The following is a 25653-nucleotide window of genomic DNA, read 5'->3' on the forward strand; positions in this document are numbered from 1 at the left end:
GCGTGATGTACACAATTTCTTTTAATCTTACATTTTCAAACTACTGAACAGATTTACATCAAAACACAAAAAGCACTCTGGACCAACATCTGCTTTTTTTTTTTTTTGCCAAATGTTGGTTAAATCCGTTTTGCGCTTTGGGCTGTAGCTGTGTATAAAATTCCAATGGAAAAGTTAATGGGGAAAAATGCGTTTTGGGGGCCCCAATTTTTCTTGGTCTTCGTTTAATAGATCACCAGGAAACTTTCCATGCACAAATTAGTCAAAAGTAGCACTTTGTTGGAAGGTTTTGTGCAGATTCGACAAACTAGGCCAAAGTTATTTATATATCTCACTCACTCTCAACACACACCTATAATTATGAATATCGGCCATTGACTGTAATGAGGTGTGTATTTATTATTCTAACTCCACACATGCTTTCGTAGTAGGGGAGGTTATGAAGCGGACCAAGGCAAATATAACTGCACTTTTAGTTTTTGGATACTCGCTCAAAACTATCTAAACACACTATGGGGAAAAGTCCTCATAATATACCAGTCCTCACAAGGATAGTGTTTGGGGAAGACAGTGTTTACCCACACTATGAGGACGATCCAGTCCGCACAGCGTGGTTTATACACTCACTCTTCTCTCTCCTCACTCTGTCATCTATCTTCTCTCACTCGCTTGTCTCTCTCTCCCTCCTTTCTCTCACTCACTCTCTATTAGAAATAATTGGATGATGATACAAAAAAATGGGTGAACTGAATTACACCAGATTTGGCAGAAAGCTAGATTTTCCCCCAGAAATAATCCTTTTTGTGGTTTGGTGTAATCTATTTAGTCATTTTGGAAAAATTACTGTGTGTGTGTGTGTGTGTGTGTGTGTGTGTGTGTGTGTGTGTGTGTGTGTGTATGTATATATATATATATATATATATATGTATGTATATTTTTTCAGTGGGATGTGTAGCTGCAGATACACATGCTGTACATTATCCTGCCATCTAGTGTTGGGCTTAGAGTGTTACAAGTTGTTTTTCTTTGAAGAAGTATTTTCGAGTCACAGGACCGAGTGACTCCTCCCTTTCGGCTCCATTGCACATGGGCGTCGACTCCATCTTAGATTGTTTTCTTTCCGCCATCGGGTTTGGACGTGTTCCTCTTCGCTCCGTATATCGAATCGGGAAAGTTAGCTAAAGTATCAAAAAATTTGACGCTATTGTTATCGCTCGGTACCGGGTTAGTGTTAGTATATCAGCACCAACATCAAGACTGCGTCGGCGGCCCTTTGGGGCTTCCACTCTTCACTGAGGCCTGGTCGGCCCAACCACACCTGTCGTCCCAGACTAATGGACCGGACCCCCTTCCGTTTCTGTCCTAAGTGTCACTCAAAGTATCCTTATACAGACCAGCACCGGGTCTGTAATCTGTGTTTGTCACCCGAACACAGAGAGGATACTTGTGAAGCTTGCCGTGCGTTTCGATCAAAGAAGACCTTGAGGGATCGACGAGCAAGAAGACTGCAAATGGCGTCGAAACCGAAAGAACAGCTCGACGTCGAGGAGGAGGAAAGAATCCCCATCCAACAGACGGAATCTGGTGAATCCGACAGTGAACGACCCTCGACGGTGCAACAAACCGTGAGTAAACCTGCCCCGTCCCAAACTCAGGGTCACACTAAAAAACTTAAGGCAGGCCATGGCTCAACCCACCGAAAGGAAGGTGACAAAACATCGGCACCGAAAAAGGCCAAGGACTTGCCGAGGACTTCCGACTCCGGTCGAGAATCCGCCACTGAACGAGTTCGACACCGAGTGATCGAATTGACCAAACCCGGAAAGATCTCCTCGGAACCGAAAAAGAGTTTAACAGCAGAAACTTTGGTACCGAAAAAAGCGACCTCAGAGCCGAAAAGAAGCTCTTATACAGAAGAGCAAGGACTTTCCATGCAACTTAAGGAAAGACATCGATTTGAGCAAGAGTTAGGTATGGAAGAACCTACAGAGGTTGCATATCCAAAAAGAGACTGGCAAAATTCTGACTTTACCTCCACTCAAATCATAAAGGAAACTTGCATTTCAGGAAACAGAAATGCAGCCAGAGGTCAAAGTGGTTAGAGACAAATCCCCACCACCAATGGTCTCACCACAACCATCCCCACTGCACTCACCACAATTGTCACCAGTGGGAACACCTATAATGCAGTCACCCACACATACTGGGATGACCCAAGATGATGCGGATGCATGGGATTTATATGATCCACCAGTATCGGATAACAGCCCAGAATGTTATCCAACCAAGCCGTCGCCACCAGAAGACACTACTGCATATACGCAGGTACTATCCAGGGCAGCTACGTTCCACAACGTAGCAATGCACACGGAGCCAGTGGAGGATGACTTCCTTTTTAACACTCTGGCATCCACCCACGCATCTTATCAAAGTCTGCCAATGCTCCCGAGCATGCTCAAGCACGCGCAACAGGTCTTCCAGGAGCCTGTAAAGGGAAGAGCTATCACGCCTAGAGTTGGAAAAAAGTACAAACCACCCCCAACAGATCCTGTGTTCATAACACAGCAGCTCACAGCGGACTCAGTGGTTGTAGGGGCAGCAAGGAAAAGAGCAAACTCCGTCGTCAGGAGATGCTCCACCACCTGACAAAGAAAGTCGGAAATTCAACGCTGCAGGCAAGCGAGTGGCATCAGAAGCAGCCAATCAATTGTGAATTCACAAGCCCTACTTGCACGCTACGCCAGGGCACACTGGGACGAGATGCAAGACATCATACAGCACTTGCCCAAGGAACACCAAAAACGTGCTCAGCAAGTAGTAGAAGAGGGACAGGCCATATCTAACAACCAGATAAGGTCCGCATAGACTCGGCAGACTCGGCGGCACGGACTGTTAACACGGCTGTAACCATTCGCAGGCATGCATGGCTGCGAAGTTCTGGATTCAAGCCAGAGATTCAACAAGCGGTGTTAAATATGCTGTTTAATCAACAACAGTTGTTTGGGCCGGAAATCGATACAGCCATTGAAAAAATGAAAAAAGACACGACACCGCCAAAGCCATGGGCGCGCTCTATTCCCCACAAGTCAGAGGCACGTTTAGGAAACCACAATTCAGAGGGGGGTTTCGGCAACAAACATCTGAACCTTCAACCTCTCAAACCAGACCCACCTATCAATCACAGTACCAAAGGAGAGGGTTTCGTGGTTCCTATAGAGGACAATTCCCAAAAGGAAGGGGAAAATTCCAACCAGCCAAACCAAGCCAGACCAAGCAGTGACTTCAATGTCACAACACCCCAACACTTGTCACTAGTGGGGGGGAGGCTAAACACATACTACCAAAACTGGACACATATTACCACAGACACATGGGTCCTATCAATTATTCAACATGTTTATTGCATAGAATTCACAACATTCCCTCCAGAGGTGCCACCCAAAATGCACAGACTGTCTCAACAACACTTAGACCTATTACAAATAGAGGTCCAAGCACTGCTACAAAAACAAGCAATAGAGCTCGTACCAAATCACCAAAAAGGAACAGGCGTCTACTCACTATATTTCCTGATTGCAAAAAAAGACAAAACGTTAAGACCTATCTTAGATCTCAGAACACTGAATCTCTTCATCAAATCAGATCATTTCCACATGGTAACACTTAAAGATGTAGTTCCCTTACTAGAAAAGGAGGAACACATGACAACATTGGATCTCAAGGATGCGTATTTCCACATACCCATCCATCCTTCTCACAGAAAATACCTAAGGTTTGTAATGCAAGGCAAACATTATCAATTCAAAGTGCTACCGTTCGGAATAACAACAGCCCCCAGGGTATTCACGAAATGCCTAGCAGTAGTAGCCGCTCACATAAGGAGACCGCACATGCACGCATTCCCATATTTGGACGACTGGCTAATAAAAGCCAACACTCTACAACAATGTCAATTTCACACGCAATATGTCATAGAAACTCTACACAAACTAGGGTTCTCTATAAATTACCGAAAACCCCATCTGCAACCATTCCAAATACAACCATACTTGGGAGCAACACTCAACACACAAAGGGCAATTGCCACTCCAAGTCCACAAAGAGTCAAATCGTTCCAAAATGTAAGATCAAGCATACAACCAAACCAACACTACACAGTCAAGTTTGTAATGAAACTACTAGGCATGATGTCCTCATGCATAGCCATTGTCCCTAATGCAAGATTACATATGTGGCCCTTACAGCAGTGCCTAGCAAAACAATGGACACAAGCACAGGGTCAACTTCAAGATCTAGTGTTGATAGGCCGCCAAACACACTCTTCGCTTCAATGGTGGAACCCTATTAATTTAAACAAAGGACGGCCATTCCAGGACCCAGTGCCAAAAGCTCTTATCACAACAGATGCTTCCATGGTTGGGTGGGGAGCACACCTCAACAATCGCAGCATCCAGGGTCAATGGGACAATCAACAAAAACTACTTCACATAAATCACTTGGAACTGCTAGCGGTATTTCTAGCATTAAAAGCGTTTCAACCACTAATAGCCCACAAACACATTCTTGTTAAAACAGACAACATGACAACAAAGTACTATCTCAACAAACAAGGGGGGACACACTTGTCACAACTGTGTCTCTTAGCACAAAAGATTTGGCATTGGGCAATTCACAACCACATTCGCCTAATAGCACAATACATGCCAGGCATTCAGAATCAGTTAGCCGACAATCTCAGTCGAGATCACCAGCAAACTCACAAATGGGAAATACATCCCCAGATCCTACAGTATCACTTCCACCGCTGGGGAACACCAAACATAGACCTATTTGCAACAAAAGAAAAAGCAAAATGCCAAAACTTTGCGTCCAGGTTCCCACACCCTCAGTCCAAGGGCAATGCTCTATGGATCAGCTGGTCAGGGATATTTGCTTACGCTTTTCCCCCTCTCCCACTCATTCCTTATCTGGTCAACAAAGTAAGTCAAAACAAACTCAAACTAATACTCATAGCACCAACCTGGGATCGCCAACCGTGGTACACAACACCGTTGGACTTATCAGTAGTACCCCAAATCAAACTACCAAACAGACCAAATCTGTTAACACAACACAAACAACAGATCAGACACCCGAATCCAGCATCGCTCAATCTAGCAATCTGGCTCCTGAAGTCTTAGAATTCGGACATTTAGACCTTCCACAAGAGTGTATGGAGGTCATTAAACACGCGAGAAAACCTTCTACAAGACATTGTTATGCAAACAAATGGAAAAGATTTGTTTGCTACTGCCACACCAATCAAATGCAACTACTACATGCCTCCACAAAGGACATTGTAAGCTATTTATTACACCTACAAAAGTCTAATCTAGGGTTTTCGTCCATTAAAATCCATCTCACTGCAATATCTGCCTATTTGCAGATTACACATAAATCACTTTTTAGAATCCCAGTCATCAAAGCATTTATGGAGGGATTAAAAAGAATCATACCCCCAAGGACGCCACCAGTACCTTCGTGGAACCTTAATATTGTACTAACACGACTCATGGGCCCACCATTCGAACCCATGCATTCTTGTCAAATTCTATATCTGTTTTGGAAAGTAGCCTTTCTAATAGCTATCACATCACTTAGAAGAGTGGGTGAAATATAAGCATTTACTATTCAAGAACCTTTTATACAAATACATAAACATAAAGTGGTTCTCCGTACAAATCCAAAATTCTGATGGCTACAACTACCTGTGGATTCCTCACCTTATGAATTCGATCCTTGCGGCAGCATCCGACGGAAAGTCTTCTTCCTAGCTGTCGACGAGGACGTCATAATGGCACGGCTCCGCGTGACTCCGTCTGACGTCAACGTGCCAATAAGAGGTCCTCGTCGGCATACTAACGTCAGTTTTTCCTTTTTTCCGTGCTTCGATGCCAACGTTTTTTTTCTTCCTGGCCCTTTGGTAACTGTAACGATCTCTTGAAGTTAAAATGTCGCCTCTGAAGAAGACCATGTTTAAGCCGTGTAGGGAATGCGGGGGTCGGATGTCAGTGACCGACCCCCATTCGGACTGTATTTGGTGTTTAAGCTCCGAACATGATGTGGAAGGTTGTTCTTCGTGCCAGAGCATGAATCCGAAAGCTCTGAAGGAACGCGAAGCGAAGCTCTTCTTGGCCAAGGCAAAGAAGAAGGAACACAAGAAGGTTTCTTCCCATGCTTCTCCCAAAAAAACATAAGAAGCGGCGTCATCATGACTCTCCGCGCCGTCATGACTCTCAGCGCCGTTCGGAGCGGAGCCGATCGAGGAGGAGGTCGAGATCTCGTTCGTCACAGCGCCAGAAGACGTGGGAGATGAGTCCTACGGTCACGCCTCAGCCGCAGAGTCCAGGGTTGTCACCGGCGCCTTCAGTCTGACGTTACTCAAGGTAGTCCTCGCTTTTCGCCGGCGCCGAGGGATCCTGATGTTCCCCAGACATCTACACAGCAGTACCCGGCTTTCCCGACTCCAGGGACGGATCCGGCCGCATTTTTGAATGCGATGTATACTGTTTTTCAATCCATGGCCCCTGCTGGTGCACCCACGGGGCCATTGGCATTCAATTTGGGCTCGCCGGCGTCGTACAGGGCTGCTCCATTCATGCCCTTCTGCCCTACCGAGCCTGGTGGTCCGGCGGTTTCCCCTGGCAGGAGTCCTTCGCCTGGGACCGTGGATCCGTCGGCTTCTCATCCGACTCCTTCTCCGCGCCATCCGGCGTCATTGATGGCCTCATCCAGACCGGCTCCATCTCCTTCTGTTCATTCGGCGTCGAGGAGGTCATCTGCCGACTTCGGGCCGGCGCCGGTTGAATCTAGGAGCCTTCCTGGACAGGTTCGGGGTCTGAGATCATCGGCGTCGATGGAGTCCTTGTCGACGCCGACTCTGGAGACGCATTTAAGATCACGAAGGAAGGCTTCTGGAGGAAGAGGAATACAGAAGGCTTGAGGAAGGTGAGATAGAGCCTTCTGATGATTTCCAGGGACTTGCCACTGCAAGTGGTTTGGATACTTCCCCGGAGTGGGACTTTGCTTCTCCAGGGGAGTTTACTGAGGAGGCCGCCTCCTTCCATGCTGTGGTGAGGAAGGCAGCTGACTACCTGGATTTGCCTTTGTCCACGGCAGAAGTTAAGTCTAACCTGCTTACAGAGGTTCTTCATCCTTCTTCCTCCAGTGCTGACCCTTTGTTGCCTTTTAATGAGGCTTTGACTGAGCCTATTGTAGACCTATGGAAAAAGCCGGTGACATCTCCTGCTGTGAACAGGGCAGTGGCGAGAAGGCATAGAAGTACCCCAGGAGATCCAGTTTTTCTATCTCGTCACCCGACTCCGGAGAGTTTGGTGGTTCAGGCATCATGTTCTGCAAAGTCTGCCCCCGGTACATTCCCTGGTGTGCCGACAGACACACCATCCAAGAGGATGGAGCAATCCTCAAAGAAAATGTTCTCCTCTTGCAGCATGGCCCTAAAAGCTACCAATTCCACCTGTGTGCTAGGCAGATACATCCATGCCCTAATGGACTCTGCTAAGGAGATGGCAAAAGATCTGCCACAGGAAGTGCAAAAGTCTGTTGGGTCCCTTTTCTTGGATGCGCAAGCTGCTGCACAGCAGATTATTCAATCTGGCTTGGATACCACGAATTCTATTGCCAGGGCTATGGGAACATCGGTGGCTACGAGAAGGCATGCCTGGCTAAGATCTTCGGGTTTCTCGTCAGATGTACAATCCACTTTAATGGACCTTCCATTTGATGGGGAAAAGCTGTTTGGGGACAAGGCAGACTCTGCCCTTGTACGGTTTAAGGACTGTCGGGCTACAGCTAAGTCCCTGGGTTTGCAGACCCCTTCTGCTACATTGTACAGACCTTTTCGTAGGTTTGCTAGAGGTTCTGCCTTTCGTAGGTCTCAATCAAATGCCCAACAACCTGCCAACCCGCCCTATCGTGCCTTCAGAGAGCGAGGTAGGGGTAGGGCTAGAGGTCCAGCCCAGCAGCTCTCTTCTTCTTCATCCTCCTCTGGTGGACAACAGCAGAAGCAGCCCTAGTTTTCCCCACTTTATCAGTCATACTTCTCCTGTAGGGGGAAGATTGAGTCTTTTTCTACAGCAATGGAGGTCAATTACAACAGACTCGTGGGTGCTAGGAATTGTGGAAAAGGGCTATGCTCTCCCCTTTCAGGAGTTTCCTCCTCCCTTCCCTCCCCGTCCCTCCTTTTGTTCAGAAGACCATCTTCTGTTGTTGCAACAGGAGGTTGTAGCCATGTTGGCAAAGGGTGCTATAGAGTTGGTACCATTGCAGGAAAGGGGTCAGGGGTGTTACTCAAGATATATCCTACGGTCGTCTAAGGCCGATCCTAGACTTGAGGATTTTGAATTTGTTCCTCAAGCAGGAAAAATTCAAAATGCTGACCCTTGCGCAGGTGCTATTGGCGTTGAACGAAGCAGACTGGATGGTGTCTATCGACTTGCAGGACGCGTACTTTCATGTTCCCATAATCAAGTCGCACAGGAAGTATCTCCGTTTTGTGGTCGGATCGCAACATTACCAGTTTGCGGTCCTTCCGTTTGGTCTTACTTCAGCACCCCGGGTCTTCACAAAGGTGATGGCAGTTGTTGCAGCACATCTCAGAAAGAGGGAGGTAGCGGTTTTTCCCTACTTGGACGATTGGTTGATCAAAGCCAAGTCTCCAGAGATTGTGTTGTCTCATCTGCGAATGGCAACGCAGTTGTTGTTCGATCTGGGCTTTTCGGTGAACGTACCCAAATCTCACCTGGAGCCCTCTCAATGCCTCCTGTTCATAGGGGCAGTATTGGACATGACAAGGTTTCGGGCCTACCCCCCGCCTCAGCGGGTACGGGACATTCAGGCGCTGATTCCTTTGTTTCAAAGTGGAGCGGCAGTTCCAGTCCTCAAAGTCTTACGCTTGCTAGGTCTGTTTGCTTCTTGCATTCTGTTGGTAACTCATGCTCGCTGGCATATGAGGGCTCTTCAGTGGTGCCTCCGCAGACTGGTTCCAGCACAAGGGGATCTCAGGGATTCAATAAAGATCTCCAGGGACGCTGTAGCGGATCTCATGTGGTGGGCAGAGGACGAATCTTTCCCAAGGAAAACCGTTTTCACTGCCCCCTCCAGTGGCCACAGTGATATCGGATGCTTCCACTCTAGGGTGGGGAGCTCATCTGGGGGACCTGGAGGTCATGGGTCGTTGGTCTCCAGCAGAGCAGATGTTGCATATCAATCTGTTGGAATTGCGGGCAGTACGCTTGGCGCTCAAGGCCTTCCTCCCTTCCCTTCGCGGTCAGTCAGTTCAGGTCCTGACAGACAACACTACTGCGATGTGGTATATAAACAAGCAGGGAGGAGTGGGGTCGTATCTGCTTTGCCGAGAAGCCCTACGACTCTGGTCCTGGGCTCAGGACCATCAGATTTGCTTGATGGCAAATCATTTGTCCGGAGTGTTGAATGTACGTGCTGACGTTCTCAGCCGTCACTTCTCATTCGATCACGAGTGGCGTCTCCATCGTGATCTAGTCCTCCACATCTTCGAGATGTGGGGTACTCCTCAGGTGGATTTATATGCCACTCGGGAGAACGTGCATTGCCCTTTATTCGGCAGCCTCCAGTTTCCGATGCAGGGGGCGCTGGGGGACGTGTTTCAGATGTCCTGGAGCGGCCAGTTGCTTTACGTGTTTCCCCCCCATACCCTTGATTCCTCGGGTTTTGAGGAAGGTTCGTCAGGACCGGGCCCAAATCATATTGGTGGCACCGGACTGGCCGAGAAGGGTATGGTATACAGACCTACTTCAACTCTCTCAGTGCCGTCCGCTCCATCTCCCGCTCAGGGCAGATCTCCTCTCTCAATCGCAGGTTTTACAAGCCCACCTCCAGAGCCTGCACCTTCATGCCTGGAGATTGAACGGGGCAACCTGAGTTTTTTTTTTTTTTTTTTTTTCCTCACCCACCGGATGTAGTGGATGTTATACTATCGTCCAGGCGACACTCCACTAAATCTATTTATGCCGGAAGGTGGGCAAAATGTGTGCTGTGGTGTGGAGAGAACCAAAAAGATCCTTTAAAGGCCCATCTTTCAGATGTACTTTTGTTTGTTCTCAGTTTGGCGAAGAAAGGCTGTGCTATAGCTACAGTTGAGGGTTATTTGGCAGCTCTGTCGGTGTTTCTTTGCCTTCCGGATCAGCCGTCTTTATTCAAGTCTCCCATTGTACATAGGTTCCTTAAGGGTTTGGTGAATAGCTTTCCTCCTACTCCTTTTCACATGCCTCAGTGGGACTTAAATCTTGTTTTAACATTCTTAATGGGTTCGCCTTTCGAGCCCATGCATTCATGTCCATTGAGGTATTTAGCCTTCAAGACTGTTTTCTTGATCGCAATTACTTCTGCCAGGAGGATTGGAGAGCTTCAGGCACTTTCCGTTAAGCCCCCTTTCACTATGTTTTTCCCTGATAAAGTGGTTCTAAAAACCAGGGCTGCTTTTCTGCCGAAAGTGGTCACCCCTTTTCATATAGGGCAGAATATCACTCTTCCTGCTTTTTACCCTCCTCCCCACCCGTCTAAAGAAGAAGAGACTCCATAGGTTGGACCCTAAGAGGGCCCTGAGTTTTTATCTCGAAAGAGCTAAAGACTTTTGTTTGGATGAGCAACTGTTTGTTGGATATGCTGGTCAGCAAAAGGGCAGAGCTGTACAGAAAAGGACACTCTCCAGGTGGGTCATCCTGTGTATCAAGATCTGTTACTCTTTGGCAAAAAAGCTCCCTCCTGAAGGTATCAGGGCCCACTCTACTAGGGCTAAATCCTCATCCTCGGCTTTGGCGAGGGGAGTTCCATTGATAGATATATGCAAAGCGGCAACTTGGGCGTCCCTCCATACTTTCGTAAAACATTACTGTTTAGACTCTGAGATGAGGAGGGACGGTCACTTTGCTCGCTCGGTATTGCAAGATTTCTTGGTGTAATCAGGCGGGCACCCACCACCGAGTCCAGTACTGCTTGGGACTCTATTCATAAGGTGAGGAATCCACAGGTAGTTGTATCCATCAGAAGAACAAACTTCCCTTCGGTAACGCTTTTTCTATTGGATACACTGACTACCTGTGGATTCCTCACGGTCCCTCCCGCCTCCCCGTTGCCTGCCTGGTTACACTTATCTTGCAGTATTTAGATTAATATTTATTCTTATATTTTTATATACATATATTTGTATGTATATGAATGTGCATATATATTTATATGTATATAGTGATATTTCTCGATATATTTTTGTATATTCATGTATTTCAACTCTCAATAAGAATGGATAGTTTAAATGGTCAAGGTTTTTGTGTGCGTATATCTTTCTTTATTATTTATCAATTTTCATGGTCGGTTTACTCCTATTTGCTTTAAGGGCATGAAAAAAATGAGGCGAAACTGACGTTAGTACGCCGACGAGGACCTCTTATTGGCACGTTGACGTCAGACGGAGTCACGCGGAGCCGTGCCATTATGACGTCCTCGTCGACGTAGACAGCTAGGAAGAAGACTTTCCGTCGGATGCTGGCGCAAGGATTGAATTCATAAGGTGAGGAATCCACAGGTAGTCAGTGTATCCACCAGAAAAAGTGTTACCGAAGGTAAGTAACTTGTTCTTCTTACCAAAGGTCATATCATCATTCCATCTAAACCAAACTGTGGAACTCCCAGTCTTCTTTCCACAACCAGACTCAGTAGCTGAAAGAGCATTGCATACATTAGACATAAAGAGAGCACTAATGTATTACATTGACAGAACGAAACAATTTCGTAAAACAAAACAATTGTTTGTAGCCTTCCAAAAACCTCCTGCAGGCAACCCTATATCCAAACAAGGTATTGCCAGATAGATAGTTAAATGCATTCAAACCTGTTACATTAAAGCAAAAAGAGAATTACCCATTACACCAAGAGCACATTCCACTAGGAAAAAAGGGCGCCACAATGGCTTTTCTTGGAAATATACCAGTGACAGAAATTTGTAAGGCAGCCACTTGGTCTACGCCTCAAACATTTACTAAGCATTACTATGTGGACGTGTTAGCAACACAACAGGCCACAGTAGGACAGGCTGTATTAAGAACATTATTTCAGACAACTTCAACTCCTACAGGCTAACCACCGCTTTTGGGGAGATTACTGCTTTGTAGTCTATGCACAGCATCTGTATCTGCAGCTACACATGCCACTGAACGGAAAATGTCACTTACTCAGTGTACATCTGTTCGTGGCATGAGACGCTGCAGATTCACATGCGCCCTCCCCGGGAGCCTGTAGCCGTTTTTAGTTGCATGAATTGTGAATATGTAAGTAAATATCATTTTAATACACACTGTGTACATACATTACTACTCCATTGCATGGGCACCTCTACTATACTCCCAACTCCTACCTCACCCTTTGCGGGGAAACAAATCTACGATGGAGTCGACGCCAATGCACAATGGAGCTGAAAGGGAGGAGTCACTCGGTCCCATGACTCCAAAAGACTTCTTCGAAGAAAAACAACTTGTAACACTCCGAGCCCAACACTAGATGGCAGGATAATGCACAGCATGTGAATCTGCAGCGTCTTATGCCACGAACAGATGTACACTGGGTAAGTGACATTTTCCATATATGTGTGTGTATTTGTGTGTGTATATAGGTTTGTGTGTGTGTGTGTATATGTTCGATGGCATGAGTAGCTGCAGATACACATGCTGTGCATTATCCTGCCATCTAGTGTTGGGCTCGGAGTGTTACAAGTTGTTTGTCTTCGAAGAAGTCTTTTCGAGTCACAAGACCGAGGGACTCCTCCCATTCGGCTCCATTGCGCATGGGCGTCGACTCCATCTTAGATTGGTTTTTTTCTGCCATTGGGTTCAGACGTGTTCCTCTTCGCTCCGTGTTTCGGTTCGGAAAAGTTAGTTAACAATCGGAAAATTCAACGGTATTGTTTGCGCTCGGTATCGGGTTAGTGATAGCACATCGACACTGAAGAAAAGAAGAGCTCCGGCTGCCCTTCGGGGCTTCCACTCCTCGGCGGAGCCTGGTCGGCCCGACCGCGTGCGTCTTCAAGGCTCATGGAACGGACCCCATTCCGCTTCTGCCCTAAATGCCACGCTAAATATCCTTATACAGACCAACATTTGGTCTGTAATCTGTGTTTGTCCCCCGAACACAAATAGGATACGTGCGAGGCCTGTCGGGCATTTTCTGTAGAAGAAAACGCTGCGGGACCGGAGAGCTCGAAGACTTCAAATGGCGTCGACAACGGCCGGAGAACCCGATGTCGAAGAAGAGGAGACATTCTCCATTCCAGATTCGGACTTGGACGAGCCCGAGAGTGAGCAGCCGACGAGCCAACAAACCATGAGTAAACCAGCCCTGGCAAAAACTCACTCGAAGATCAGGAAAGCCAAGGGGACGCCACCGCCGACAGGCCATGGCTTTACCCAAAAGCACAGTGACCAAGCATCGGCACCGAAAAAGGCTTCACAGCAGCCGAAGACATCCGACTCCGGTCAAGATACCGGCTCCGAATATACTCAGCACCGAGATACTGGCTCAGAGCAGATCCGGCACCGAGAAATCGGTACCCCGAAAGTCAAAAAGGTTTCTTCGGACCCGAAAAAGACTACAGGAATTGTTTTGGTGCCGAAACACCCAGCCTCAGAGCCGAAACAAAGCTCCTATACGGACGAACAGGGCCTTTCCTCACAATTACAAGGCCACAGGTTTGAACAAGAACTGGGGATGGGAGAGCCAGACCATACACAGAGGAGGCTCCATATACAGAAGGACACAGGGAAAATAAGTACACTTCCCCCCCATTAAGATGAAGCGGAAGCTCGCATTCCATGAGGCGGAAATGCAGCCAAAAGCAAAAGTGCCTAAAGAAAAAACAACACCACAGTTTTCTCCACAGCCATCGCCACCGGCCTCACCACATCTGTCCCCAATAGGAACACCACCAATGGTGCAGTCACCAACGCACACAGGGAGGAGCCAAGATGACCCAGATGCATGAGATCTGTACGATGCACCAGTCTCTGATAATAGTCCGGACTGCTACCCAGCAAGGCCATCACCGCCAGAGAACAGTACTGCTTATATGCAGGTGGTTTCCAGGGCAGCTACTTTCCATAACGTAGCATTACATTCGGAACCTATAGAAGATGACTTTTTGTTCAATACCCTGTCATCAACACATAGCCAATACCAAAGCTTGCCAATGTTACCAGGCATGTTAAAACATGCCAAACAGGTGTTTCAAGACCCAGTCAAGAGCAGAGCCATAACTAGGGTGGAAAAGAAATATAAACCTCTCCCTACGGACCCTGTATACATTACACAACAGCTGACTCCTAATTCAGTGATAGTGGGAGCAGCCTGGAAAAGGGCAAACTCACAAACCTCTGGGGACGCACCACCACCCGACAAAGAAAGTCGGAAATTCAATGCTGCAGGCAAAAGGGTGGCAGCACAAGCAGCCAATCAGTGGTGAATTGCCAATTTGCAGGCCCTATTGGCAAGATATGACAGGGCACATTGGGACGAAATGCAACATTTCATTGAACACCTCCCCAAAGAGTTCCAGAAGCATGCCCAACAGGTTGTAGAGGAGGGCCAAACCATCTCCAACAATCAAATAAGGTTGGCTATGGACGCAGCAGACACGGCGGCCAGAACAGTAAACACAGCGGTCACCATTCGGAGACACGCGTGACTACGTACCCCGCGGATTTAAGCCAGAGATCCAGCAGGCTGTGCTAAATATGCCATTCAACGGACAACAATTGTTTGGGCCGGAAGTGGATACAGCAATAGACAAACTAAAGAAAGACACTGACACGGCCAAAGCCATGGGCGCGCACTACTCCCCACAGAGCAGAGGCACTTTTAGGAAGCCACACTTTAGAGGGGGGTTTCGGGCCCAAAGCACAGAACCCTCTACCTCACAGGCCAGACCCACATGCCAGGGCCAATACCAAAGAGGAGGCTTCAGGGGACAATATAGGGGTGGACAGTTCCCTAAAACAAGAGGGAAATTCCAAAGCCCAAAAACACCACAAACTAAACCGTGACTCCAACGTCACAAACCCCCAACACACAACACCAGTGGGGCGGAGACTCGCAGATTATTACCAAAATTGGAAACACATAACTACCGACTCGTGGGTCCTAGCCATTATCCAACATGATTATTGCATAGAATTCCTACAAATACCACCAGATGTGCCTCCAAGAGCACACATGTCCAAACAACACTTAGATCTGTTGCAACTAGAAGTCCAAGCGTTGTTACAAAAAGAAGCAATAGAACTAGTACCCAATCATCAAAAAGGAACAGGTGTTTTGTCCTTTTTTTGAATTAGGAAATACAGGGAGTAAACACTGAGACCCATATTAGACCTCAGAACACTAAATCTTTACATCAAATCAGATCACTTTCACATGGTGACACTTCAAGACGTGATTCCCTTGCTCAAACAACAGGACTACATGTCAACCTTAGATCTCAAGGATGCTTACTTCCATATACCCATACATCCTTCCCACAGGAAATACTTAAGGTTTGTAATCCAAGGCGTGCATTATGAATTCAAAGTGTCAACAGCACCAAGGGTATTCACAAAATGCCTTGCGGTAGTAGCTGCTCATATCAGGAGGCAGCACATGCACGTATTCCCTTACTTGGACGATTGGTTAATAAAAACCAGCACTCAGCAACAGTGTCTTCAACACACAAAATACGTCATAGAAACCCTTCACAAGCTAGGGTTCTCTATAAACTATCAAAAATCACATCTACAACCGTGTCAAATACACCAATACTTAGGAGCAACAATCAACACACAAAAAGGGATTGCCACTCCAAGTCCACAAAGGGTACAAGCATTCCAAAATGTAATACTAAACATGCACCCAAACCAACACTATCAAGTAAGGTTTGTGATGAAACTTCTAGGCACGATGTCTTCATGCATAGCCATTGTCCCAAACACAAGATTACACATGCGGCCCTTACAACAGTGCCTAGCAAAACAATGGACACAAGCACGGGGTCAACTTCAAGATCTAGTGTTGATAGTCCGCCAAACACACTCCTCGCTTCAATGGTGGAATCCTATAAATTTAAACCAAGGGCGGCCATTCCAAGACCCAGTGCTTCAATACGTGATCACAACAGATGCTTCCATGGTAGGGTGGGGAGCACACCTCAACCAACACAGCATACAGAGACAATGGGACGCTCAACAAAGTCAACTTCATATAAATCATCTAGAACTTCTAGCAGTATTTCTAGCATTGAAAGCATTTCAACCATTAATAGCCCACAAACACATTCTTGTCAAAACAGACAACATGACAACAATGTATTACCTAAACAAACAGGGAGGGACACACTCTACACAGCTGTGTCTCTTAGCACAAAAGATTTGGCATTGGGCGATTCACAATCACATTCGCCTAATAGCAAAATACATCCCAGGAATTCAAAACCAGTTAGCCGACAATCTCAGTCGAGATCACCAACAAACCCACGAATGGGAAATTTACCCCCAGATAATACAAACTTACTTTCAAAGCTGGGGAACACCACGAATAGACCTATTCGCAACAAAAGAAAACGCAAAATGCCAAAACTTCGCGTCCAGGTATCCGCACCCTCACTCCAAGGGCAATGCGTTATAGATGAGTTGGTCAGGGATATTTGCTTACGCTTTTCCCCCTCTCCCACTCCTTCCGTATCTAGTAAACAAATTGAGTCAAAACAAACTCAAACTAATACTAATAGCACCAACTTGGGCTCGCCAGCCATGGTACACACTACTAGATCTATCAGTAGTACCTCATATCAAACTACCAAACAGACCAGATCTGTTAACTCAACACAAACAACAGATCAGACACCCGAATCCAGCATCGCTCAATCTAGCAATCTGGCTCCTGAAATCTTAGAATTTGGACATCTAGACCTTACACAAGAATGTATGGAGGTCATTAAACAAGCAAGAAAACCTACTACAAGACATTGTTACGCAAATAAATGGAAAAGATTTGTTTATTACTGTTATAATAATCAAATTCAACCACTACATGCGTCCGCAAAAAACATTGTAAATTACCTATTACACTTACAAAAATCAAATCTAGCTTTTTCGTCCATTAAAATACATCTCACAGCAATATCTGCCTATCTGCAGATTACACATTCAACATCACTCTTTAGAATCCCAGTCATCAAAACATTTATGGAGGGTCTAAAGAGAATCATACCCCCAAGAACCCCACCAGTTCCCTCATGGAACCTCAATATTGTACTAACACGACTCATGGGTCCACCATTTGAACCCGTGCACTCTTGTGAAATGCAGTACTTAACCTGGAAAGTAGCCTTCCTAATAGCTATCACATTGCTTAGAAGAGCAAGTGAAATACAAGCATTTACTATTCAAGAACCCTTTATACAAATACACAAACATAAAGTGGTTCTACGCACAAATCCCAAATTTTTACCAAAAGTTATAGCACCGTTCCACCTAAACCAAACAGTGGAACTCCCAGTCTTTTTTCCACAGCCAGACTCAGTAGCCGAAAGAGCCCTACATACATTAGACATTAAAAGAGCACTAATTTATTACATTGATAGAACAAAACAATTTTGCAAGACAAAACAATTGTTTGTAGCCTTCCAAAAACCTCATGCAGGAAATCCAATATCCAAACAAGGCATTGCCAGATGGATAGTGAAATGTATTCAAGCCTGCTATATTAAAGCAAAGAGAGAACCGCCTATTACCCCAAAGGTGCTACAATGGCCTTTTTAGGAAATATACCTATGACAGAAATATGTAAGGCAGCCACATGGTCTACGCCTCATACATTCACAAAACACTATTGTGTAGATGTTTTAACAACACACCAAGCCACAGTAGGACAGGCAGTATTACGAACATTATTTCAAACAACTTCAACTCCTACAGGCTAAGCCACCGCTTTTGGAGAGTAACTGCTTACTAGTCTATGCACAGCATGTGTATCTGCAGCTACACATGCCATCGAACGGAAAATGTCACTTACGCAGTGTACATCTGTTCGTGGCATGAGACGCTGCAGTTTCACATGCACCCTCCCGCCTCCCCGGGAGCCTGTAGCCGTTTTAAGTTGATGAAAACTATATATTATATGTTGATAGAACTTGTAAATTTGTAAATAATAACTTTTAATCACATTATGTACAAACGTACTTACTCCAATGCATGGGCACCTTTACTATATACACAACTCCTACCTCACCCTCTGCGGGGAAAAACAATCTAAGATGGAGTCGACGCCCATGCGCAATGGAGCCGAAAGGGAGGAGTCCCTCGGTCTCGTGACTCGAAAAGACTTCTTCGAAGACAAACAACTTGTAACACTCCGAGGCCAACACTAGATGGCAGGATAATGCACAGCATGTGAATCTGCAGCGTCTCATGCCACGAACAGATGTACACTGGGCAAGTGACATTTTCCATATATATATATATATATATATATATATATATATATATATATATATATATATTTGTGTGTGTACATTTATATGTATATAGACTCCAAGGGCAGAAGGATACTGACATGTCTGATTTTAATCAGAATAGTACACTGTTGGATAGTTTGCAGTGGGGCAAACAGGAGGTGCTGCAAAATTGGGAAGGTTTGCCCAAGGAACTTTTTTTTTCTCATTTGATTGGTAGTGTCAAGGAGGCACCCCCATGGCTAGTGAGTCCTACAAAAGGGGCACCTCAACCACAATTCATCAGAACAGTTTCTAGACCTACTAAAGAACAGGACTCGACATGTGTGGAGACCTTAAGGGTAAGAACTGACCCCACGTGTACCCAGTACTGAAAAGTGTACTCCCAGGGTCAGTTGGCTGACCTCTGTTACTACAGGCATACAACAAGCTGCAAGAGGCCTTTTTTCCTTAACTGACCTTTGAGAAGTAACAACTGGTCCTGGAGTGCTCTCCTGGTGGACTCTACTGGAGTGACTCTTGGCCCCTAAGTGCTTTCCTTGCTCTTCTGGGTGCCTTAGATGTGGCCAGAAGTGATGCTCAGAACATTGAAAAGTTGGCTCTTATAACATTTTTCAACTTCCAAGACCTCCACCATGTCAGCTGATCGTTATAGCAAAGGTGTATGATCTTGAGAGGACATTGTCGAAGCAGAAGTCCTAAAGTAGAATTTTATTTTTAAAACACTTCTTTTTTTTTTTTCTTTTTTTTATTCATTTTTCGATTGCAGCATCACACCATAGTACAGTCGAAGGGACAGGAAAAAAAAACATAATGATATCTCATACAGAAGCTTGGTATAGCATTTCTTAGGACACAGGTATAGGAATAGCAAATACACATCCACGTCACCGTGGGCTACGGTCTACCACCCCTGCCTCCTCTACCTGTATAACCCTGTTGACCCCAGTCCATGTCTGATTCCCATTCTGTGACGCTAGGGCACCCCTTGCCATGTTTTGTCTAGCCACCCCTACACCCACTGCCAGCCTCAATTTGGAATGTTTGAGTCATGAAAATTGACAAAATCAAACACTGCATCCTGATCTACCTCCTATGCGAACTACAAAAAAAGCATCAATCAAATACTGTAATAGAGGAAATTCTCCAATTGACTACACACAATAGTCGCAGAGACAAATTGTAAACGTAACTCCAAAATTAGGAGAGAGAGCACATATGATAAGCACAATAGGAATGTCTAACATGAGTAACATGCTTGATATTAAAGGTAAGCTACTGTCAGTATTTCAGAAGTTGTGCACACCCTCTTCACAAACTGTCACATACAATGGCAATACAATTGTTAAATGTGTGACATTTCCTCAGTGCGCTATTGAGAGGGGCAAAAATAGATAAGCATACAGTCTAAACTAATTTATGACACACCAAAAGGCATTGTGAGAAACTTGTACCGCCTTTAGCTTCAATACATAAAGGGCACTACTAAACTGCATCCACTATACAAGGGTCAAACGCGGTAAGAAACAGTTATGAAACACACCATCTGTTAAGAGTAAATACAGTAGAATGTAGGATGAAGTTATGTCTGATTTTTTTTTTGTGCGCCGCCATGAACATCCACCCACAGCCTGACAACCTGCAGGCAACTCAGTTCACAGTATCTACTAAACAAGAAGTATTATGGAATTAGTACTGAAGCACGGAAAAACCAGAAGCATTTAGGGATTGCAGGAAGACGTAAAGAGTGAAATGTAACTAGGGACGGTATCACTTTTTATTTGAGCATTATGGAAGGGAGCAGGGTGGGACTGGCCTACCAGGCAATCTGGCAGTGCCAAGAGGGCTTATCTCTCAGGCCAGTGCATTAGTAGGTTTGCTTTATGGTCTGGTGGGCCATCTTTTACTGTTGATTTACCCAGTATTCCTACAAACGTTTTCTGCAGCAAGCACAACTGCATGCTGTCTCCCATACCTTGCAAAACACCCGTACCTCTTTTTGGCAGTTGTATACTGCACAGACGTGGTCTAGTGGCATAAGAGCTCGTTGTAAGCACCACATTACATCACTCAAGATCAGATTCATTATTTATTTTGTTGTACAAGATGTGTTTACCAGTCCCAAACAGCCCCGATTTTAATTAGGGCCACATGGAAAGGGACCTTCTTAGCTCAAGCATCAGGGGTTGGACTAACACATTTTAGTGCTGGTATGTACTCTACCGCTAAAATGCATTATGCACTCTTGCTAGTTCTAATAACCATTATATGTGAAAGTATTGGAAAGAACTAGGCACAGCTGGTAAAATGCTGAACAGCTCCTAAGGAAAAAAAAGTGGATCATACAGGTAAGAACAGGGTTAGCGTGGGTGGATACACGCGACAGCATGGTGAAGAGATGACTCAAACAGATGATTACAACATGAGAAAGTGAAAAGGCTCCTGAAAAAGATGATGGTGTGTAGGTGGAAAACTACAGAAAGATGTCAGAAGTAAAAGGGTGTAAGTGGCTGAGGCAGAAGATGCAGAGCTAAGCGGTGTGAACACCCTTGTAGTGTTAAATCCACATTCTATTTTTTTCAGAATGTAAACATTTTCAATTCTTTTTATTCATGAGACCTCTACCTATCATGTGATCCACTACGTCATCCCAGATGTCTGTGTGGAAGCACCAGACGATCGCTTGATACTTCACAGGTAAAGAGTGGTATCACTGAAAAACGGAGAACTTCCGCTTCCCAGTGACACCATCTCTATAAACACATTTCTCTGCAAGCGTAGAGAACGGGTATCTCTTATACCCTCCTCCTCCATCACGAGGAAGCCAGGAAGTTATTTCCCAGGAGACATACCTGCAACTGACATCACATTTGTGACGCTATTGCATCATTTGCAGAACGCCACACTTTCATCGGCCGTGAGGTGGGGGAAAAAGGGGCACATCAACATTGGAAGAGCACAGGAGAAGCAAGAACAAGCATTGGCAAAGGCAATAAGTCTCTCCTATGCAAGAGCTATTGGTTTTGCCGTTGTGTTTTAGCCATGTTATATACCAGCGTGACTGCTGTTCAGCATTACTAAACGTTAGTGGCGTAGAGGATAGTGACGTGGAATATCATAGTCTGGAATGGTAAAAAGTGAGTGTCCTGTATTGTAGTGACATGGTGTGGAGTTGGGTAGAGTGGCATTGAGTGGATTTGTTGCAGAGTGCAGTAGCTTAGAGTAGTGCATAGTGCTTTAGAGTGGAGTGGCGCAAAGGATAGTGCAGTAGAGTGGAGTGGTGCAGAGCAGACTATAGTGCCATGGAGTGGCACAGTGGAGAGTCACAGAGTAGCATAGAGTGGCGCAGAGTAGATTATAGTGCCCTAAAATGCAGTGGTGCAGAATAGCATAGTGGCCTAGAGTAGAGTATAGTGCCGTAGAGTGCAGTGGCATACAGTACAGTGGTGCAGCAGAGTTCAGTGATGGAGAGTGGAGTAGTGCAGAGTAGTGTCTCATTGCAGTGGTATAGAGTAGAGTGCAGTGGCATAAAGAGCAGTGGCATAGAGTGCAGTGATGCAGATTAGAGCGCAGTAGTGTAGAGTTCAGTGATGTAGAGTAGATTGTTTCAGAGTAGGGTGAAGTGATGTAGAGTGAAGTGTTGCAGGGTTAAGTGCAGCTGGTAGAGTGGTATAGAGTGTGATGGTGTAGAGTAGATTAGAGTGGCGTACAGTGCATTGGTGTAGAGTGCGGGGGCATAGAGTTGAGAATTAGAGTTAAGTGCATTGGCGTATAAAGTATTGGCGTAGAGTGCAGTGGTAGAGAGTGCAGTGTTGCAGAGTGGCATAGATTACAGTGGCATAGACTGGAGTTGTGCAGAGTACATTGATGTGGCCTAGACTGGAGTGGTGTAGAGTGCAGTGACAGAGTGCAGTGGTGTAGAATTGAGTGGCGATGAGTGCATTGGCATGAAGTACAGTGGTATAGGCTACAGTGCTGTGGTGGAGAGTGGAGTGGTATAGATTGGAGTATGCATGGTATGGTAGCTCACTGCCATTACAGGCAACACATTTTCGGTTGAAATGACCATTACGTTTGCACAGACATACAATTTTTACTAATAAAACTATACAGCGAATAATCAAAAATGTGTGTAAATTGCATGCAATGATTGTTTTGATTATATCAAAGTATTTGCTTCCAACACACTTTGGAAATAACAAAAAGTGTGCTTCATTTGTGTTCTTAGTGCTGTTATATTCTGAAATACTTACACGGTTAATTTAAATGTTATGTGTTGAAAACAACCTCTTTGCTAACCCTAGTATCGAACAAAATGGTCACATAAATCCTCTCGCTTTGCAGTCACAGAAAGAAAAGTAAACAAGCACCCTTGGAAGACAGCCCCTGAGTTTTGACCTGGGTCTTTGAATGCACAGCAAATGTGACAAGATGAGAACAAGATGTAAAGGTCTGTTTACAGAAAGGGAGTTCAAGGAAGACTATAGTAAACATGGGTGAGGCAACGGGAGGGACGAGCTCAACATGGAGAGACTAAAGCAAATAAAGTCAGCAAATAGAAAGCCAGAAAATGTGAGTTAAAAACCACAAAGCCCATGGTAATTAACAGGTAGAATGCATTTCTAGGTCAGCTTTCTGAAAGTCCCCAAGATGTCTTTAGCAAAGCAAACTGCTGCGCTGTGTGGTAGGCTGTGACCTAAAAAGCAGCTTGCTTGGTCCTTCCAGGTCAGTCTGTTGATTACTGTTTATTGGCTTTCTTGTCTCTGTTCCCTTGATTCCTATTTAACAGCTTTCCTCCATCTTCTAGTGTTTATTTCTTCTCTAGAGACTAGTTTTGTTACCATATTTTCCTTCAACAACTTGTATAATTCCAGAGCTCTCATTCATGGAACTACTTTTTGTTTATTTTGCTTTTATCACTCCATAGAGTGCATGTGTGTTCTCTCAGCCGTGTGATGTTTTTGGTCTTGATATCCCTCCGGGTATTGTACACCTTCTCCCCCCACCCAAACCCCCCCCCCGATTGTATGTTGCTTACAAAATCCTCTGAGGATGGCTTGTTTTAAGTTAATTATCACCGCCACCCATACATTCTCCCCAGCTAGTGTCCTCATATCCTTCTCGTCTGTAGCTTTTGAGGGTCGAGCATGCAAGTGCTCTGGCCCCTGTTGTAATCTCTCTGTGGGCTTTTAACCACGCCCATTGTTTTCGTAGGTTCGTGGACTTGCCTTTTAAAGTTAGCTTGATTTCATTCGTGAAAGGCATGCATACGTCATGCTTTTTCCAATGTTTATCCCGCCTCGAGAACAGCAGTAAACTGCGGAAAACATGGAGCCTCGCATGTTTTCAGTAGTTTATTGGTGGAAAACATACGAGGCTTCATGTTTTCCGCATGGCTTCTGGACTACTTTTTTCTTTTTCTTTTCTACGCAGCGTGATCTCAAAGGGCAGTAGTCGAGTGCTTTGCATGACATTGACCCTGTTACATAGATAATTGCATAACTGCTGATACGTTCGACTGCGAGCAAACTTCTGTTTCCTTTTGTTTGCTTTTTCATGCTAATTGCGTTGCGCTTTAAATCAGCTTGCTTATGTAAAACTGTATTACTTTTCATTTTCAATTTATGTGGCAAGAAAAGTCCAGTTAAGACTTTACAACGCTAATAGCTCTAAGTAGAACAAATGCGAGACGCGTTGCATTGCAAATTCTTGTTTTCTTCTTCTCTCCTATGCACCCTGCTCCTCTACTGCGGCCCCTTCTCTGCTGTTGCTACTCAGCTTACCGAACTACCGTTGCTCCTCTTTCGCCACCTGAAGCATCATTTGTTTACAGTTTTTGTGGAGGGCCAGGCAGCTGCAGTTTGCTGCCGGGCCATTCTTTCTTTAAATGCCCATTTCATGAATTTATTTTTATTTACCCCTTCAAGATTTGCATCAGTGGGTAAATCAGTCACTAAAAAGAAAAGAATCATAATGCCATATGAGCTGATAAAAGTAGATCACACTAATTTTGGCTACTGTTATTTAGCACTGGCTAATGAGCATTGTTTTTTCTCTTTGCCGATGCGGGACAGCATCGGAAAAAGGCATTGGCAAAGCCAGTTGCTTGGCATTTGCCACACCAATAGGCCTGTATTTCAAAACCAAAATGAGCTCTTCAAGGGGCCTCCATTTTACTGTTGGGTGTTAGTTTCTGCTAACTGCCCCTAAGTCACAATGAAACTAGACTTTCTGGTTTTACCATGCTTTGTAAGTGCACCTCTATAAATGAATCCATATAATGTATTAGGGCCCACACTTTGTGTAGCCTGTTAATTCTGAGTAACCCTAACCATTTCCTTTAAAGATAGCGATTGAACAAACCTAGATTCCAGCGTTGATAAACTGGTCGGCCATGATACTTCAAGTTAAGAAGTTAGTGTTTACTGTCCAATAGTCATTGATAATTGGGAAGCTCGAAACCATATGCAAAAAACGTGCTGCAACACCTAGACTAGGGCAAATTGTAGAAGCATTTCGATACACTGAGTGGTGTCAGTACTATTTTTTTTTTTTTTTCAGGAATCTTTTTATTATTATCTCTTCAAATACACCAGAACAATTGAATTCAAATGTAATACTAACGCAGTTGACAAATATAGCTGTTACACAGTGTACCGTCTTGCGAGGCTTTCCAACAGTGATTATGAGTGGTGTCAGTCCTATCTAAATAATTGCATTGGAGTAATTTGAATATCATGTATCTAGAGAGAACGGGTGAATATCCAATTGCTGTATTCCATTCAGTGTATTGAAATTCCCTATTTCTGTCCCTTTTCCATTTCTCTCGCCACTCTTACAAATGCTTATTACTTCCGTGGTGTGGACTTGGTCAGTGTAGGTCGGTGGCTCTTTTTAATGAGGCCCAAAATGTCTTCGATGGCTGCTTGAAGTGTTTGTTTTAAACCAGGGGGGCCTTTTTGGTGTTACCTTGCTTCTGTCTGTAGTTATTGTTAGATTTTTGGCGTTTTGGGCATTGTTTGTTGTAGTTTAGTCCTTACAGCACTTGTAGGTAGAAAGATGTGATCCTAGGTAGTTGCGTTTTCATA

General features: G+C 45.1%; 1 protein-coding gene across 2 annotated transcripts in view; it reads left to right on the plus strand.

The window, feature by feature from the left end:
- The window catches only part of GLTP (glycolipid transfer protein), a 189159-nt gene that overhangs the window by 137111 nt on the left and 26395 nt on the right, over positions 1-25653 (plus strand). The gene's annotated exons all lie outside the window — the stretch shown is intronic.

This window comes from Pleurodeles waltl, chromosome 11 (assembly GCF_031143425.1).
Source record: "Pleurodeles waltl isolate 20211129_DDA chromosome 11, aPleWal1.hap1.20221129, whole genome shotgun sequence".
In the NCBI taxonomy this organism is placed as follows: domain Eukaryota; kingdom Metazoa; phylum Chordata; class Amphibia; order Caudata; family Salamandridae; genus Pleurodeles; species Pleurodeles waltl.